Here is a 20,426-nt window from a genome sequence, read left to right on the forward strand (position 1 = left end):
ACTATGTCGTTCTCGACGGAGGCTTCGAGATCTTTAACGACAGAGTCGAGGGCGTCGAGTTCAGTTCAGTTTGGGTGAAGGCTTGTTTTTGACAAGGAGTGGGGTTGGGCGAAGATCTTGGTAAAGGAAGGGCAGGTTTTCTGTCATGCTGAAACTGTCTTCGCTGTCGTTGTTTCTATTTCTGATTCTTCTTGCTTTTGGAAGAGCAACGAAATTGTGTGGCTGCACCTGTAAAAGGGCAAGCATTTTCGGCGGCAACAACCAAGTCCCGAAATGTATTGAATATATTTAGCTAGAAGAAGATGGGGAGATCAATACATCTGCCTTTGGTTCGTTGCTGTATTTACATAATGGGCAAAAACTTGTGATTTTCTTGTTTCATAAGAACCTCATCTAACGGCCTGCTGCAAACGAAAAAAATAAGAAATCGGTAAGTCGGTCCGAAACTCGAATACCGTTTATAATATCGGTATAGACATTACGATCGGTGGACGATACATATGTTTTTCTCGCCACCATTCTTCCTCCTCTAGCCATACCAACTACTACCACTACGACACAGACAGAGATGTCTCAGTGGATATGAGGGGATGGAGTTTCTATTGTTACAAATAATATAGCATAGCTGATAGAAAGGATCATTGTGCTCACAGAACATACGTCGAAGGCAGTAAGGATAGGACGAACTTGTTCGAATATTTCATCTTCTGTTCCTACTGCCTTGATCTGCAAGTATTAGGTTCACTTACTGTAACCAATAAGCTATAAGCAACCATCAATCTAGGAAGGGACAATTGTATACATATATACCGTATAGAGCTTTCCTCTATGCGAGTAGTAGTTAATAACTGGAAGACTCAATGCCTCGAAAACTTTTTGGCGTTTTTTTTATTGTTTCTAAGTTGTCATCAACTCGGCCCACCAACAAAAATGGTTTTCACTTGATTCGAATTAAGCCATAAAATAATCAATATACATGTACCTGATTACGATTCAGCAAACGTTTCACCATTTCTTCTTCAGGGCAATCAAAGAAAAGTACAACATTTGGCTCTACACCAATCTGCAATTGTCATTAAAAAGTTACATTATTAATAAAAAGATCATTTCCCAAATATTCCCCCATATTTAGTGAGTTTCTTCAACCCTGCAAGCTAACAATTTTAGGAAACACATAATTAACAGCTTTGCGAAGAAGATAGTCAATTGTTTTGCAGTTATCACATGACAAATCGATTTGGAGGGAGTTAGAAGCTTACAATTCGTTCGGATGACACTCGGTTCTCCTCACTCCTTAGTACGCGGGAAGCCATCGATGAGAAATTTGTTACTTTCACTTGATTCCATCTCCTTTTGTATCAGTTTGACAGACACCTGTGACGGGACGATTTTTCCTTCTTTAATTGTGTTAAGAATCATGGCACTAAGAGCCGGCTTTTGGGGGGAGCAATAGCTCAGGCCCCCTTTTAAATGGTACACTGAGGGCCCTTAGAGTTAACTTCTAATTTATAAGAAATTATTTTTTAGTTATTCAAATATGGAAATAATATGCAATAGGGCCCACTTTTAACTTTTCACTCAAGGGAAAATTAATATTTTCAATTTCCCATTATTAAATTCCTCTTCTTTTATTTATTAAATTTCAAATCAAATACAACTATATATCCCTATTTTTTAAATGTCATTCTTCATTTATTCAAAAAATTGTACATCTTCTTCTCAAATATCAATCCATTCTTCAATTTATTTAAAATTCTTTAATTTTTCTTCTTTAATTTATTAAATATTCTTTAAGTATTCTTTTCCATACCATACCCACGATTCAATTCATTCAAATTCAAGAAGAAAAAGAACATTGGATTTTTTGAGCTTTTGGATTTGTTAATTTTTGAAAAAACAAGGTCTCAAGGATTGGTAAGAAAATTCAATTTTTGAAATTATTCGATTCAAAAATCAGGTTGTGTTGCTCATACTCTTATCTATTAATAATTCAATTATTCTTGAAAATTTATATTTTGCATGTTACAACTACTAGCCTAACTGTTTAGGATATATGTGTGGTGATTGTGTTTGTATGCTTGATTATTTTTTTATTTCATTTTTAATTTTTTTACCTACGATTTCTAATTATCTAATTATGTTTCATAAAAGAAAGTATAACTCTGGATGCAAAAAGCGTAAAAAGAAAAAAGAATCAATGAGTTAACTCAATCCCAAAGAGGAGCACTTGATAAATTTTTTATTAATGAATCACATGTGTTCAAAAATGAAATATTGTTAATGTTGGTGATTTTCATATTAATAATGCAGATGATAATAATGTTAATATTGATGATAATGTACATTTAAATAATAATAATGAACATGGTGATGAGGATATGCATGTAAATGAGAAAAATGTCTTTGATGATGATGTTGGACCTTCTAATGTTGAGCATGTTGATGTTGATATAGTTGATAAGGCTAATAATGTTGATGTTGATATAGTTGATAAGGCTAATAATGTTGATGTTGATAATGCTAATGCTTTTGATGATATTGCATGTCATAAGTTTAACATATTTGATCCAAGAAATTAGGATGCTTTAGATTCTCAAATGATTGACATTTTATCGATAAATGTTCCTAATAGAAATTTATCTATTGTGAAAGGTGTTAAAGATAAAATTGGAAGACAATTTTCTACCTCATTTTACACTAGAATACTACCAAATGGGGAAAAATATGATAGAGATTGACTTGCATATTCAAAAGAACTTGACATAATTTTTTGTTTTGTTGTAAATTATTTAAGAAATGATGTGATAAAGGTCAATTAACAAATGACGGATATAGTGATTGGGCACATCTTTGTGTTAGAATTAGAGAGTATGAAACCAGTATAGAACATGTACAAAATATGGCCACTTGGTATGATTTACATTTAAGACTTAAAAAGAACATAACTATTGATAAAATAGCTCAAAAACAACTTAAAAAAGAGAAAGAACATTGGAAAAATGTCTTATAGTGATTATTTCAATTGTGAAGTTTCTTGTAAAAAATAATCTAGTATTCGTGGTACTAATGAAATTGTATCAAAATAGTAATGCAATTTTTTTGGGATTAATTGAAATATTAGTGAGTTTGATCCTATTATTTAGGAGCATGTTCGTCGTACTACTAATGATGAGATACACTTTCATTAACTTGGTGTTGAAAACATTTTGATGTTTCGATATAACAAATGAATTTTAAGATTTTGCAAATGATTTTCTAAGTATATTCGATATAATTATTCAAATATCAAAATATTACTCCAAGTCTTTCAAAGTTCATTTTAATCCTTACTAAAGTGTAAAATTGTGTTTTATACTTAACTATTTTAAAACAATTTTACAAAGTATTTCGAGCCTTAATCGAGCCAAAAATATTTCTTTTTAAAGGGTTTCAAGAAAAATCAGATTGCCCAGGGGGTACAGATTCCCCCCCAGGGGGTACCGATTCCCCTGTCTAACGGTCAAAAACATATTGCAATTAGGGAACGATTCCCCATGAGGGGGTATCGATTCCCCCCACGCTCCAAGTTGTTTTATTAATTGTTTCTCATCCCCAAACGGCTCCAAAACATCCCCAACGACTATATACGACTTCAAACACATTCCAAGCTATAAATACAAGCTAAGGACACTTGAAGATGTAAGAGAACAACTATCCAAGCAATCAAACACAAGAGAAGAGTTTTTCAATTTTATTTCATCTTTCTCTTGTAAATATTTGTTCTTGTGAGCTCAATCTTGTAAACACCTACCTTAGAGAGGTTTTCTTGTTTACATATTTTATCCTTTTGTAAAGGGGAAAGGTTCTATCCTAGCCCATGTAAAAGCTAGGGAAAGGTTCTAGCTTAGCCCGTGTAAAAGCTAGGGAAAGGTTCTAGTTTAGCCCGGAAAAACTAGGGAGTTTGTAAGGTTACTCTTTATCCTCGAAAGAAAGAAAAAATTAGTGAATTTGTTGGAAAATCCTTGGTGAGAAGCTAAGGTAGTGGACGTAGACTTTGGTTGAGAAAGTCGAACCACTATAAATCGTTATGCAATTCTCTATCTTTCAATCTCCTTACTCCCTAAACATAAAACCGTTCTGACCCCTCTTTACAAATCATTCCGGTTGTCGATTCGAGCTTCCAAAAATCCTAACAATTGACATCAAAGCCTAACTCATTAAGAAGGTTTAACCACCTTAAGACGGTCCTTGAAGAAGCTCTATCAATTCCCAACACAACCGAGAAGATGGCTTCCACCTCCGGCTCGTTCCACATGGAAGACTCTCTACCAACGGACAAGCCTCTATACTTCAATGGAGACAACTATCGTCATTGGAAGAAATTAATGAAGGTATTCATCCAATCCAATGATCTTGATGCATGGGAGATAATCGAGAACGGCTACTCTTCTCCAAAGAAGAAGGAGAAGAAGATGAGTGACAAAGAACGGAAGAAAGCTCAACTTAATGCCAAGCCATGCACATGCTGTTTTGTGCATTTGGTCATGAAATCTATGAAGGGGTTTCTTCATGTTCAAATGCCAAGGAGCTTTGGAATAAGTTAAGGAAATCCATGGAAACAAGAAAGAAGAACCAACAAAGGTGGTGTCTCTAATGGCTCGTGAAGAGCCTGAGGTATCTTCTAACTCAAATGAATTTAATTCATATACGTTTGATGTGTTACAAGATGCTTTTAATAGGTTATATTAGGAGTTTGAGACCATGAACTCCAAATATAAGAAAATGATTTTCTTTAAAACAAAATAGATTTTGAAAGCCAAAATGAAATTTGAAAAAGGATTTAGAGCTTTCAAAAATTTTGAAAAAAAATTTTTGAAAGTGTTGAAAAGAAGCTTTCAAAAATAAAAATTGAAAGTGTTGAAAAATAAAATTTTGATTTAAAATTTAAGCTTGAATGCTTAACAAAAGAAAAAGAAATCATTTTAAATAATTCATTTAGTTCAATAATGAAAATATGCTCACATTGTCATTATCATGGTCATAAGGAACATACTTGTCCTTTGAAGAAAGGAAATCGTTTTAAAATTAGACATGTATGGATTTCAAAAGGAACAAGGGGCATTGAACCTAACGTCCAAGGATCCAAAGCAATTTGGATACCAAAATCAAAATAAAAGTCTCTTGTATGTGTGTGGGAGCAATGGTGATGAAAGTGATGATATTCAAGATGCTCTAGCCACACATGAAAAAGGAATGGGTAACCTCTAGCTTAATGTTTTAATTTTGGTTATTTGGTTGCTCATTTGATTTTAAGCATGCATGAGTTTTGGTTTTAAATGATTATGCATCATTGTTTTAATCTCATGTATGTTGAAAAGATGATTATGATGAACATTTTAAAGTTATATTAATTTTTAAGAATTTTTAGTTTATCATAAAAAAATTTCAAAATTGGTTTTAATGCAAATGATATCTCTCTAACAATTGATATCACTTTCAAATGTTTTGATTTTATAAATTTTAAAATTTTTGACCTAAATTTAAATGTTTATGCATGTGGTTTAAATGAAAATGATATCTCTCTAACAATTGATATCAAAATTTTCAAATGCATAATATTTTTGGAAAACTTTATACATATGCACTTAATTTCAATAATTGATATTGCATAAAGTATTTTAGACTTGGATGTATTGAATTTCATGTGCTACTAACATGTTTGTTATTCTTTTTTGAAATTCAATTTTGTTTAAGTGTCTTGTTCTTAAAGCTAAATTTTATTTGGAATGCATTTATTGAGGGGGAGCTTTGATTTTTTTTTCAAATGATTTTTAAAATGTCAAATTTACTACTTACTCTCCAAAGTTATTTTTAACTTTAAAAGATTATAGTCTTTTTATTTAACAAAAAGGGGGAGAAGTGTTAAGGTGTTTTAAAGGGGAGAAGTTTTAAAGTAAGGGAAGTAATTTCAAACTTGAATTCAAAATCTTAAAATTACTCAATATTTTGTTATATCAAAAGGGGGAGATTGTTGAAAACATTTTGATGTTTCGATATAACAAATGAATTTTAAGATTTTACAAATGATTTTCTAAGTATATTCGATATAATTATTCTAATATCAAAAAATTACTCCAAGTCTTTCAAAGTTCATTTTAATCCTTAATAAAGTGTAAATTGTGATACTTAACTATTTTAAAACAATTTTACAAAGTATTTCGAGCCTTAATCGAGCCAAAAATATTTTCTTTTTAAAGGGTTTCAAGAAAAATCAGATTACCAGGGGGTACATTCCCCCCAGGGGGAACAGATTCCCCCCCATGGGGTACCGATTCCCCCTGTCTAACGGTCAAAAACATATTGCAATTAGGGAACCGATTCCCCATGAGGAGGTACCGATTCCCCCCACGCTCCAAGTTATTTTATTAATTATTTCTCATCCCCAAACGGCTCCAAAACATCCCCAACGACTATATACGACTTCAAACACATTCCAAGCTATAAATACAAGCTAAGGACACTTGAAGATGTAAGAGAACAACTATCCAAGCAATCAAACACAAGAGAAGAGTTTTTCAATCTTATTTCATCTTTCTCTTGTAAATATTTTGTTCTTGTGAGCTCAATCTTGTAAACACCTACCTTAGAGAGGTTTTCTTGTTTACATCTTTTATCCTTTTGTAAAGGGGAAAGGTTCTATCTTAGCCCATGTAAAATCTAGGGAAAGGTTCTAGCTTAGCCCGTGTAAAATATAGGGAAAGGTTCTAGTTTAGCTCGGAAAAACTAGGGAGTTTGTAAGGTTACTCTTTATCCTCGAAAGAAAGAACAAATTAGTGAATTTGTTGGAAAATCCTTGGTGAGGAGCTAAGGTAGTGGACGTAGACTTTGGTTGAGAAAGTCGAACCACTATAAATCGTTGTGCAATTCTCTATCTTTCAATCTCCTTACTCCCTAAACACAAAACCGTTCCGACCCCTCTTTACAAACCATTCCGATTGTCGATTCGAGCTTCCGAAAATCCTAACACTTGGCCACAACATCCAAAATGAGTTGATTCTTTACTTTCTTGTGCAATTAAATTTGAAGGTGTTAAAAAATAAAAGAGGCTAAATATTTTATGTGATACTTGATTGTACTCCTGATATTAGTCACCGAGAGCAAATGTCTTTGATTTTGAGGTATGCGGATGTTTCTTCTGATTGTGTTAGCATAGAAGAATCATTTTTAGGATTTTTGAATATGAATAACACAATTGGACAAGGTTTTTTTTTACATGAATTGAATGTTCTTGAACTTGATTTAGATGATGTGTGTGGACAAAGTTATGATAATGGGTCAAATATAAAGGAAAAAAATCAATGAGTAAAGAAAACTTTTAGATTTAAATCCTAGAGCTTTTTACACTTCTTGTGGTGCGCCCCATAGTCTTAATTTAATGTTATGTGACATGGCCAACAATTTTGGAAAACTAGGGACATTTTTGGTGTTATACAACGCATTTACACTATATTTGCAAATTCTACAAAAATATGATAGATTTTAAAAGAAAATGTGAAATACTTAACTCCTAAATTATAATCTTCTACTCTTTGGGAGAGTCGTGTTAATAGTGTAAAAGTAATAAGATTTCAAATTTAAGATATAAAAGAGGTTTTGCTTGAAGTTGCTAATAGTGATAAAGATTCTAAAATAAGAAGTAAAGCTAAATCTTTAGCCATAATGAGCTTGGTGATTTTGAGTTTATAATAGCTATAGTCATTTGTATGATTTGTTATATGTTGTAAATTTGGTTAGTAAAAAATTACAATCGAAATATATGCTTATTTCTATTGCCATTGAAAATATGAAAAATTAATTTTATTTTTTAAGGAGTATAGAGAGAATGGTTTTTCCAATGCTCTTGAAGTTGCTAAAGAACTTGCAATTGATACGAAAATTGATCCATTTTTCCTCAAAAGCGTCAAATCAAAATAAAAAGGTAGTTTGATGAGAATTTAAATGACGAGAGTCCACAATGTGCGGAAAAGTCTTTTTAGAATTAATTTTTTAAGTATCATTGATCAAGCAATTATTTCACTTGGTAAGAGGTTTGAACAATATGAAAATGTGTTTGGTTTTCTATTTTCTTCTGATAATTTGCATTCACTAGATGATATGAGTTTAAAATCATATTGTCATTTTAGAAAATGCACTCAATAATGGTGATAAATGTGATATTCATGATTATGACTTATGTGGAGTTTAAGTTACTTCAAGAATTTTTGCCCAAAGAAAAATTGGAGCCTCTTGATATTTTAAAGTTTTTGAAGCATGTTGATTGTTTTCCTAATGCAATTATTGCATATAGGATATTGTCAACCATTCATGTGACAGTTGCAACAGCCAAAAGAAATTTTTCAAAGTTAAAATTGCTTAAATCTTACTTTTGTTGTTCTATGTCTCAAGAAAGACTTAATAGACTAGCTTTGGTGGCAATCGATAATGAGATTTTAGATTTGCTTATGAGGATTTGATTGATGAATTTGCTTCAAATAATGCACAGAGGGTGAGATTTTTCAAGTGACAATCTTGTAAATTAGTGAATGCCTCTTATTATTTTAGTTGTACTCTCTTAATAAATGAAATAATGTATTTGATAATATTTAATTATTTTCTATGATTTATTAATAATTTTTGCTCCTACTCAAGGCTCCAAAAATGTCTAAGACAACTCTGATGGCATGAAATCAAAGATACATCATCAGAGAACATAGATTATTGTAGTCATTTCACAATATGATACTGTAAACAATGATGATAAATTTTTACCCATATGCACTATTAGAAGTTATTTCTCTTCTTAACAAATCTCCTGCACTCAAATGTGTAAAACCAAAGGTCTCAACAATCTTTATACACTGAGTACCTTTTCTACTATCGGGACCACCTGAAAATTGGAAGGCAGTTTGGAGAAGACTCGAATAAATTTCAAGCTCCATAAAGAAATTTACTGTAAACCCGCTTATGTGTTTCGATCAAATCTAGCGGATTACAATAAAGATTTCTAAAATAATTTTCACACTTTAGAAAAAACATAACTTCTATAAAACATGATTAAAATGATAAAATTTAAATCGAACAGTACAAAACATGAAATACCACGAGTGAAATAAAATATCAATAACTAGTGACAAAATAACCCATACATCATAGGTGAAATAAAATAAACCATAAACCATAAATCAGTGTTTCAAAATAATAGGCAAATGTAACCAAAATAAATGCAGTTCGAAAGATTGAAACATAACAACAAAAATTATTGTACTGAATGTGTCGATCCTCCAAGTGTCTGGTTTGGAAGACTATAAAAAAATTTGAAAGGGGGAAATGAAGGGAGAGTGGGATAGGGAGCTCAGTGTGTTCCAATAAGTACAAAAAAACATGCTGATACATTTCAAAACTGATTTAAAAAATTACAGAGTAAAAATAACCATATAGTTTTAATTTAGAGAAAATAACCTCAGTGACCGAAAATGCTTTATATATATGATTTTAACCAACTTTTTTGGATTTGCGAAAATGACCAACAAATTCGCAACGCGAACTCCAAATTCGCAACCCAGTTTCCAAATTCGCAACGCGAATAGTAAATTGCATTGCGATTTTCCAAATTTTTAACGTGAATCTGTAAATCGCAACGCGAATTGTAAATCGCAACACATAAGTTAAATTCGCAACGCGATAGTCAAATTCACAACGCGATAGTCAAATTTGCAAACGTGAAGTCAAATTCGCAACACTGAACTCAAATTCGCAACACTGAAGTCAAATTCACAACGCGAATTTGTAAATCGCAACACAAAAGTCAAATTCACAACACATAAGTCAAATTCGCAACGCGATAGTCAAATTCGCAAAGCGTATTTATTTTCGCAAAGTGAATTTTATTTTATTTTCAAAACATAATATTAATTTCGTAACACAATGTAAACAGTATTATCGCAAATCATAACCTAAAACCCTAAATCACAACTCAGTCTCATCTCCATCTCTCACTCTCTACGGCAACATCCGTCCCCATCTCCGACGAAATCCATCTCCATCTCCGGCGAAATCCGTCTATCTCCATCTCTCAGAGCAACCCTCACAACCATTCACGGTCAGAAATGGAAAACCCACCGAGTGTTAGTTTTTTTAATCTCTTATTTTATTTTGAAATTTTTGTATTATTATTAGATTTTTCTTATATTGATGATAAATTTACTGGTAATTTCAATATATAGATTAACCATTTCACTGAGATTGTTTAGTAAATTCATTCGGTTTCTGCCAATACTGCTAAACTTTTTAGTCTTTAACCCTGTGAAGTTAGTATTTGTCTTTGTTTTTTGGTTGAAGTAATGCAATTCATTCAAGTTTCAATTTGCAGAATAAGAGTAGTTTCAGAAACTTAAATTCGCAACGCGATTTTAGTTTCGCGTTACGATTTTCATTTTCGCGTTGTGAATTTAAGTTTCAGAAACTACTCTTATTCTGCAAATTGAAACTTGAATGAATGCATTACTTCAACCAAAAAACAAAGACAAATACTAACTTCACAGTGTTGCTAATTTAAATTTCAAGAATAAACTACTACTCTTTATGTGTCCTTGAACCTAAACTAAACATATATGTTGTCTTTTATGTTATATAAGTGCTTACTTCTGGAATGTTATCTGATGTATTTGTGAACTATGATGGAATAAGACTTGGGTGAATACCATGCTAGTTTGAAACATATTTGGCTTTGTTTTCACTGTTAATATCATGTATGTTTATAGTGTATAATTTTAGTTTTTGGTATATCTAACTTGGTATATTTATTGTTTTGTAGAAATTTTTTTCGGCTCAATTGACCTTAAAGAATAAATTAAGCCTATCCACTAAAATTGCATCGACGCTTACACCACTACAAAGAAATTGTTTGAGGATATTTGCTTCGGGCCATGGCTGAAAGTACAACATTCAAGTGGAGATGCTATGTTGACACATTTGTTTCTTCAGACCATGACTAACGATCTACCCGATGATACAACGTGGTGATGAAGAGATATGGTTTCATTTTCCTCCGGCGTAGACTTGTTTTGGCGGAAGGAGTTTTGCTTAATCAATGGTCTACGCTTCGGATACGATGAAGTAACCCGGTAATAGTAATCTCCGCCCATCACGGTTATCTCGTGTTTTTCCTGAGCTGGCAAGTCGAAGCCGAGTTTACACGTCGACGACTTGAAAAGATTATTTGTTAAAGATGGTTTTACTCGGATGGATGACCTTGATGTTGTCCGAGTATGCCATTTATTACTTTTGCATGCCGTCTTTTTAGGCAAAGAGGGCAGACAACCTATTTCTGAGGACCTAATATTATTTGTAGAGGACCTAATGCATGAACTGTTTTGTAGGGTTCATATCTATGGAAGCTACTTGGAAGAAGTTGTCGTCTGCCTTTGAGGATCGAAAAAGTTGCGGGGCGATGGTTCAAATACACTTTGGCAGGTTTTATTTGGGCCTTTAAGGTTAGAATTTTTATATAATGTTTCCAAATTTATAATTAATTATTTAACAATTACTGATGTTTGTGTATTATATTGTTTGTAGATTTGGATATTTGAGGCTTTTCCCACATGCGACATATGCGATAAAATTCAAATGATATTCCTAGGGCTATTTCCTGGAAGAGGATCCGCATATTGGATTGGGAAGAGTTACTACCATATACAACGATGAATGATGTAAGTTAACACACAAATACTACCATATAGTTAAACAAGTTATTTCTAGTATACGTTTAACTTTGTTTGAGCATTTATATTGTTAGGAGGCCAACTATCCATTACAGAGGCTGACACCCACAGAGGCTGAGCTTGCCACTGATTGGTGGCAAGCTAGTAAGCGGTTTTTTATGGGACACACAAATACTACCATATAGTTAAACAAGTTATTTCTAGTATACGTTTAACTTTGTTTGAGCATTTATATTGTTAGGAGGCCAACTATCCATTACAGAGGCTGACACCCACAGAGGCTGAGCTTGCCACTGATTGGTGGCAAGCTAGTAAGCGGTTTTTTTATGGGATGGATGATGAGCACCCCTCACTTCGAGAGCCATCACCTGATCGGGCCGATTCTACAGCTCGACACCCGGAGCCATCACCTGATCGAGCCTCTTCTCCACCTCCACCATCACCTATTCCATCACATCATCAAGCCTCTTCTCCACCATCGCCTTATGATAGGCGACCGACAAAGAGGCCACGGTATTTATCTCTCTGTTCTCCACCTCCACGGGATGAGTTAGGGGAGTTACGTGATGAGGTCGGTGCTTTACGTTATGAGGTCGATACTTTACGTGAAGACAATGGTGCATGGTGTGATGAGGTACGGTCTTTACGTGGTGAGGTGGATGTTTTACGCGATGACAATGGTGCGCTACGTGATGAGGTATCTACTTTACGTGATGAGGTATCTACTTTACGTGATGAGGTAGCCGCTCTACGTGAGATTGTTTCATCGTTGTAAAATGAGGTTCATACTTTACACAATGAGTTAAATTTGTAATACTATATTAAAAATGCAAATAACATTTTTTTGGCATTATTTATTTATTTATTTACTGATTTATGTATTAATTTATTTTCAGCGGCCTGATAAGGTAGCTGCTTTACGTCAGGTTTTTCTTGCACGACAGGATTCACGCATCAGACGTCGTGCACGTGTCATTATGTCTCCTTTCACCCCACTAGTGCCAAGACTCTGTAAGAAAAATCTCGATTCACATGTCATCATTCAAGAGGCGCCTCCTATCATTCAAGAGGCTCCTCTCATCGTTCAATAGGCCCCTCCCACCGTTCAAGAGGCCACTGTCATCGTTCAATGGGTCCCTCCCCACCGTTCAAGAGCCCGATTCACAACACGTCATTTGTTGATATATTGATAAACCCCATCCCATGCCTGATATGATGGATGCGTGTTGGCTTTCGTATGAGTTACTGGCCAGTACCATTCCTCAGGAGGAGAGGGAAACACTACCGGGCACAATTACGGATAATACCCTTTGGGCTAAGACCGCAGTTGATTTTTATCTATATGAGCGGAGCCAGGGGTGTTATTCTGACATATGCAAACTCGACGATGTTATACATTTATTTCTTGATCGGTCTTGGTGGGGTATTTTATTAGGGGTTGAAGATAATGGCTATTTCGAAGGGGGGTAAGTCTTATATTCTTCTTATATTGCATTTTGATTAATTTTTTTAAAAATTTATTAATAAATTCACTAATATATGTATTTTTTTTTTATAAAACAACATATTGATGCATGAGTGTCACGTCTTCTAGTAATAAGGAAATTGAAGAAAATAAAAAATACTCGATGGACTATTATGCCGACGTCTTTTCACATAGCTCACTTGAAGGATCCGAGAGATTCTTCATATACGTTGGGTAATGGAAAAGCTAAACTTTATCCTGCGTGGTGGTAAGTCGATAAGGTTAGTATTTATTTTTTGAATATTTTAAAGGTGTTCATAATTTTTATTTGATGTGCGCAATTATTTATGATTGCAGGTGTTTATCCCTATTTTGGAACGTCGTCATTGGCTTCTCGTCGAGCTTCAGCTCCCATCCTTGAAGACAATGGTATATGACAGCATGTTGAATTACATATCATTGTCTGATTTGAGAGATATTATTACAAAGGGATGGAGCGCTCATTTGGCTAAATACTTGGTTGCGATTGATTATTGGACTAATTCTGAAAACAAGAAGCCAAAGAAGTTCAAAGTTACAATGATCAGAGACGAGACTGTGCCACAACAAACGTATAGAGCCAGTGGGGATTGTGGTCCTCTCGTATGCATGTGCTTGGAACGTTTGACGACAGGAAGTAAATAGTTTATACCTCCCACAGATAGAGATAGAGGTGCAGTAGGCTTGTAGTTTCGGCATTTTATGGCTAGATCGATATATGCGAAACGCTGCGTACCTGTTTCCGCGTGCTGAAAGTGTGCATAAACAATTGGTAAGTTTGAGCAAGTGTTGTTAACATATATACTCTTTAATTGGTTTTAAAATATTTGGTTAAGTACCTAGAATTCAGTAATTTGTTGTTTGTTGGTTTTAGATGTGTAGAAAGTGTTGTTTGAGCAAATGTTTGGTTTCTGCAGGTTAATCCTGAAGTGATATGTATGAAATTGATGTATTTGTGCATAAACAACAGTCTGGAGTACATTTTTTTTTGCTTGTTTAATTGAATTTTACCTTAAAAGTTGATTTGTTTAATTGATGAGGAAATAAGAATTATTTTTTGCTTGTTTAATTGATTTGTAAAAGTTGATTTGTTTAATTTGATATGTAAATAAGAATGATTTTTTTGCTTGTTTAATTGATTTGTAAAAGTTGATTTGTTATTTAAAATTCAATCTGCATTATGTTGAAGGTACAAATTCGCAATGCTAAAGGTAAATTCGCAACGCGAAAGTCAAATTCGCGTTGCGATTTTCGGTTTTCAATTTCGCGTTGCGAATTCAAGGAAAACACATTCAAAAAGATAACAGACAACAATCTGATAAGCGATAACAACTGAAAAAATCATAGCAATGTTCAAATTCAAGTTACTAATGAATGTCTAACTGAAAATGTATGCATTCACACATAAAATACGCATAATACAATGTTTGCATTTAAAAATCACCTAAGTTAGTAAGTCCCAAAAGTTAAAGCCGGTTGTGATTGGGATTTTGATTGCGGTTTTGATTTTCTTTTGCTTGGCACCATATGAGATTTGGATTTTGATGAGGATCCATATTTTGGTAGAGGAAAAGATGATTGTGATGGCACTGGTGATCCACAGGTCAACTTGTATGACCACTTTCATTGCACCGACTACATGTCGATATCCTCTTCTCTTCACCCTTAGACGGTATACGATTGTGATTTTTTGGTCGGCCAGGTAGCCTGCTATCCATGACTGGTGGCAAAACTGTTTGTAATTCATCTGGTATGTCCCACTCAAAAGGATGTGGAATAGGGTAGACAATCTCGACATAAGTCTGTCGATATACTTTTGTAGTGTAGCAATCCATAGCGTATGCGCTTAAATCATCTTGGTTTAGATGAAGAGCAACTTTTATAACATGGCCACACGGATAACCAGATGTTTGCCATTTCTTACAACTACACGTCTTTGCATTTAGATCGACAAGCCCATTTAAGTTATTATTCAATACTTCAAACAAAGTGTTTGAACATGGTTCAACTCTCCATGACGTTGACTTCACAACACGTTTCGTTATCTTTTTTCAGTCCATGGTGTAACACGACGTTCTAGTGTTCCTGTAAATTTAAATAAATAATACTTAGTAAAATATATTAAATATGATAAGCTACGAATTTAAAGAAATAATACCTGCATGGTTTCTTTTCTTGTAGTACCACTGTTGAATAGAGGCTCGAAAAAACTCCATTAACATAGTAATGAGTAATTTTCGGGAATGACAACTTAGAGCGTTGAATTATTCTGCACTATTAGATGTCATGAAATCATATCTTGCTCCAAGTTGATGTACTCTTGACCATCTTTCAAACCCGACATCTTCTAGTGTTTGAGCACATTGAGGCAAAACATGTATTAAACAATTTATATGCTTATTAAAATCCATTTCCTGATAAGCTTTTACAGTCTTCAGTGTGTCCATTTGTGATTTTTTATACCAGCAGACCTTGATTTTAGATTTCTATACAAATGAACACCACAAAGTCCATGAAAATCATCTGGGAAACACCTTCTAACAACGTTGTCGATTGAGTTTGCCCTATCGGATATGATTATCAGATTGCTAATAAGACCTATGCAATCCCTAAGGTGCCCTATAAACCATGTCCATGTATCAGAGGTTTCAGATTTGCCAACCCCGTAAGCTATTGGTAGTATCCCATTGTTAGCATCCATGGCTACTGTTAATAAGTTTACTCCAAGGTATCGACCTTTCAAATGTGCTCCGTCAACTATAATAACTGGGCTCATGCAAGTAATAAACGAACAAATCTACAAAATCATATACACAAGAAATATAATCATTTAAATGTGAAATGCATGCAACTAACAAAAAAATGAGTCAACAAAATTATAATGATTTACTAACCGCAGCACCAATGGCGATAAATAGCAACTCAATGCGTCCATCTCTATCTGTTTTGATATGAGTTACTTACCCAAGATTTTTCAGCTTTAAATTGTGAAAATAAGCCGTCAGTTGGGAAAACGATGCTTCTAGCGACCCCCTCAACAATTTCAAGGTATAACATTTGGCTCTTCAAGCTTGAGAATATGAGATACTAATCTTGAACTGAGCATTCATGTCAGTCATAATTTCATGTCCCCGATATACCCTTCCATTCAAAAACATTAACTCAGCCAGAAAACCACCCAACACCTTTTTGTTTGCCTGTCTATGGTGAGGAAAAAATTGGGTTCTTGAACATGTATGCTTATCAATAAAAGTCCTAACTTGAAATATTTCGCAATCTTTTATCCTTGCAATCATACGCCACATACAGTTTTTGTCAATCATACACTTTGTTTTGAAACGATCTTTGCTTGATTTGTTAACTTTTAGTTGATAGCCATCTTCCACACATTTCGTATACAAAGCTATCTTCAAGTCTTCCTTTGTATCAAAACAATCATCTTTCTTGATACGAATAACTTTTGTGTAACAATTAACTGTTATCTTTACCAACTCTTCTTCCGGCATCTGAAGTAATTCTGGTATATTCCAGTTATACTCCCGTGGCATTTTCTTCTTTTTCTTTTCTTCGAGGACTTCTTCTTTTTCTTCTTCAGGGGTTATATGAATTACAGAATGGATGTTCAACATGTTCATTCACAGTCGTAACTTCCTCCTCATTATCATCAACAATATCTTCCTCGGCAGCGGCTGTTTCATAATCAAAATTCATGTATTGACCAATATCAAAATTATTACATGCATGGTATGTTTCTTCTTCTGAAATATCATCAAAATCCGAGTATTGATCAAGATCAAAGTCCAGGTATTGACCAAGATCAAAGTCTGGGTATTGACCAAGATCAATTTCGAATACTGACTAGTTGTGGTTTTGAGATTGTGTTTGATATTGTGTTGGTATTGAAATGTGGTGAAACAAAATTTTCTTAGTGATGAAATTGTGGTGGAACCATTAAATTTTGAGATTGATAACAACGTTGTACATTGTGAGCACCATAAACTGGGGTTGAAGAACTTAGTTGATTACTACCCGCTACTGACCCAACTTCACTACTTCTAGGTTCAACAACATACAATGTAACATCATCTTCTTGCAAAACACTAATGTAAGCAATGAATCGTTAAATCTTCATTGTCGGTTAAAATAAACTTTACATTTTCTCTGATAAGATAACCTAAATCCACTTAGAGGCTCTAAATTCAATTTCTTTGCAACACGTAACATTAGAGTTTCATAAGTTAACTTTTTTAATGACAGTTTTAGTTAAAGATTCATGGGTAAAGGCACATATTGTAAAACACCACGAACATTCTCCCATGACCCTCCAAAACACAAATCTATCCAAACATGATCAACATTAGATGATTTCATTCTACAAATTGTAAATTATTTACTAACAAACGAGCTATATACTACATATCATCACTAACTTAGAGAAAAACATACATTTATTAAGTTGATAGTTGATAATTTGGGAGAGAAATCATTGAAAAATTATATAGAAATAAAATTATGTAAAAAAAATTAGAGATAGGGAAGGATGTCGTTGGATATAGGAACAGATGTCGCTGGAGAGAGTGATAGATGGAGATGGAATGAGTTGCGATTTAGGGATTTAGGTTATGAGTTGTTGCTGTTGCGTAGTTATATACCAAAAACATTTGTGTTGCGAAACTAAAACCTGTTGTGAATTCGAAAATCGAGTTGCAAATTTGAAATTCAGTTGCGAATTTGAAATTCATGTGTGAATTTGAAATTAAGTGTTGCGAATTTGACTATCGCGTTGCGAATTTAACTTCTGTGTTGCGAATTTGACTTCTATGTTGCGATTTACAAATTCGCGTTGCGATTTACAGATTCGTGTTGCGAATTTGGAAAATCGTAATGTGATTTACATATTCGCGTTACGAATTTGGAAACTGGGTTGCGAAATTAGAGTTCGCGTTGCGAATTTGTTGGTCATTTTCGCAAATCCAAAAAAAGTTGGTTAAAATCGTATATTATAAGACATTTTCGGTCACTGGGGTTATTTTCTCTTTAATTTAAAACACCTAGCTACCATTTACCAGTACACCATATGAATTATCCTAAAACAAACATCCATAAGGACTTACCCTAGACCACTAAGATCTAGGAGTCCAATATGAAAGATCTAGACCACTAAAATCTAGGAGTCCAATATGAAAGATCAAAACATGGAGGAATTACCAACTAGCTGAACCTCAGGGTCTCCAGATATCTACCCAACAGTACCCAAAATAGTTTCAAAAAGCACCAGTAAAAATCAGAAATCATATATTTTACAACAACAGTAATCCATATAACAGATACCAGACAATCAGAAGTTTCAGATCAGTAAAATCATAATTTCATATCAGTAAAAGCAAAATTCGAGAAAATTAGTAAAAACATATATATATATATATTGCAAACAAGGAACACACCTCGCAAAATGGGTCAGTTCAGGAAATCTACTAAGCACCAGTCTCGTAATGATCAAAAGGCAGTACATTATCCTAAATTAAATCAGAACAGGGTTACTTTCAAAATAATGCACTAAATAGAGTATTTAACTGAGTTGTAGAACCATACGTGAAATCACGACTCACGCAACCGGTCGGATCAAGAAGAGTTAGGTCGAGCAGTCACATAATCAAGCGAATCACGAGTACCTATCATAACCAAGGTCATCAATCAGTCTTTACCATTTCCTTATTTTCCATAAATAATTTAATTAAAATAACTATGAAAATTTGGGTTTAAGAGTCAATTCAGAGGCTTTCGTTTTAGAATATGAAAAAATGGACTTTAGATTCGGACTTAGGGTGTCGAAAAACATAAAATATATCTTTTTCGAAAAAATGACTTTTTTTGTCAAAGTCAACGTGTCTGGTCAATGATCAACATTCGGGTTAACAAGTCAATAAGTTAACTTGGTCTGAGTTGACTCGGTCAACTCGGTCCGAGTTAACTTAGCTTTTAGAAAAATTATTTGACTCAACAGGAAATGAAGCCCACACACACTGGTAGCGCGTGGTAATACGTGCAACAGGCGACGAAGACGAGGCAACGACCAATTAACCGAAAAATAGCCAAACACCAAGATCAAGTCGTATAATCTCAAATAAGCAACCAATCGTCGATGAGAAATAAAATAAAACAACTAGATGTTTACCCTTAACGGCGAATAGTGGAGACAAGGGTGGTGAGGGGCAAACCCGACTGGGTTTTGATCAGAACTAGACGGGGAACCAAATGGTGGTGGTGGTGTAGCCAACCGACGACGAGATCAGTCGAAAATCGTCAAAAACAAAATGGGAGTTTTGGGTTTCTGCCGAAGCTTTAAGTCTTTCTCCCTGACGATCAGTGGGGCCAACTAGAATGAAAGCAGTCTGATTTTACTCGACGTTGGATGAGGATTACAGTGGTGAGGACGGCACGACCTACGGTCGCCTACGATGGCCGAAATTACGAAGAAATGAGAACGAGTTTTTAAGGTTCTCGACTAAGTTTCAAGGGGTCCTCCATGACAATCGACGATGGTTCTTGATGATCAATAAGAGGGGTTTTGATCGGGGTTAGGTGGTAGCCACAGTGATATCGACAGTGTCGAACACGATGGTTAAAAATGATCAATTCAAGGTAGAAGCGACGGTAACATGGGTGATATATTTTGGGATTTTGGTTCGATGCTAACTGGGATGAACTGATTTTTAGGGATTTCAAATCCCATCTGATATCTTAAAAATATTTTAAAAGGGATATTGACACAACTAGTGCCCTAGCTATTAGGTTAGGGCATGGCTCCCCATGCATGTTGGTTATGGGTTCAAACCGTGCCAACGAGTCATTCGTTTTATTTTTGTTACATGTAGAGAAGAGGGGGTTTTTTATTGTTACAGAGACATTACGCCGAACAAGTAATGTGCTCCATGTGAGCAGGCTCGTCCATGAGCATGGACAAAAAGGGCGCTTACCTAGGGCCCTCTCTTGTCCAGGGCCCAAAATTGTAAATTCACATATAATTAAAAGATGATAAATTATTTATTTAGTCACTCATCTATTATTTTATTTCTATTTTGGTCATCCAATTATTTTTTTCAAAATCATATTTAACGTTATATTTTTTTCTTTTTTTTAACTATCCACCAATAAAAAAAGTAATGACGAAGTTGATGTAACAT

At 34.2% G+C, this 20,426-nt stretch overlaps 1 pseudogene; it reads right to left on the reverse strand.

Annotated features, from left to right (window-relative positions):
• Positions 1-355: 355 nt before the first annotated feature.
• On the reverse strand, positions 356-8,957 carry LOC120174268 (annotated as a pseudogene).
• Positions 8,958-20,426: the final 11,469 nt, after the last annotated feature.

The sequence above is a fragment of the Hibiscus syriacus genome, unplaced genomic scaffold (assembly GCF_006381635.1).
Source record: "Hibiscus syriacus cultivar Baekdansim isolate YM2019G1 unplaced genomic scaffold, ASM638163v2 tig00112044_pilon, whole genome shotgun sequence".
NCBI lineage: Eukaryota > Viridiplantae > Streptophyta > Magnoliopsida > Malvales > Malvaceae > Hibiscus > Hibiscus syriacus.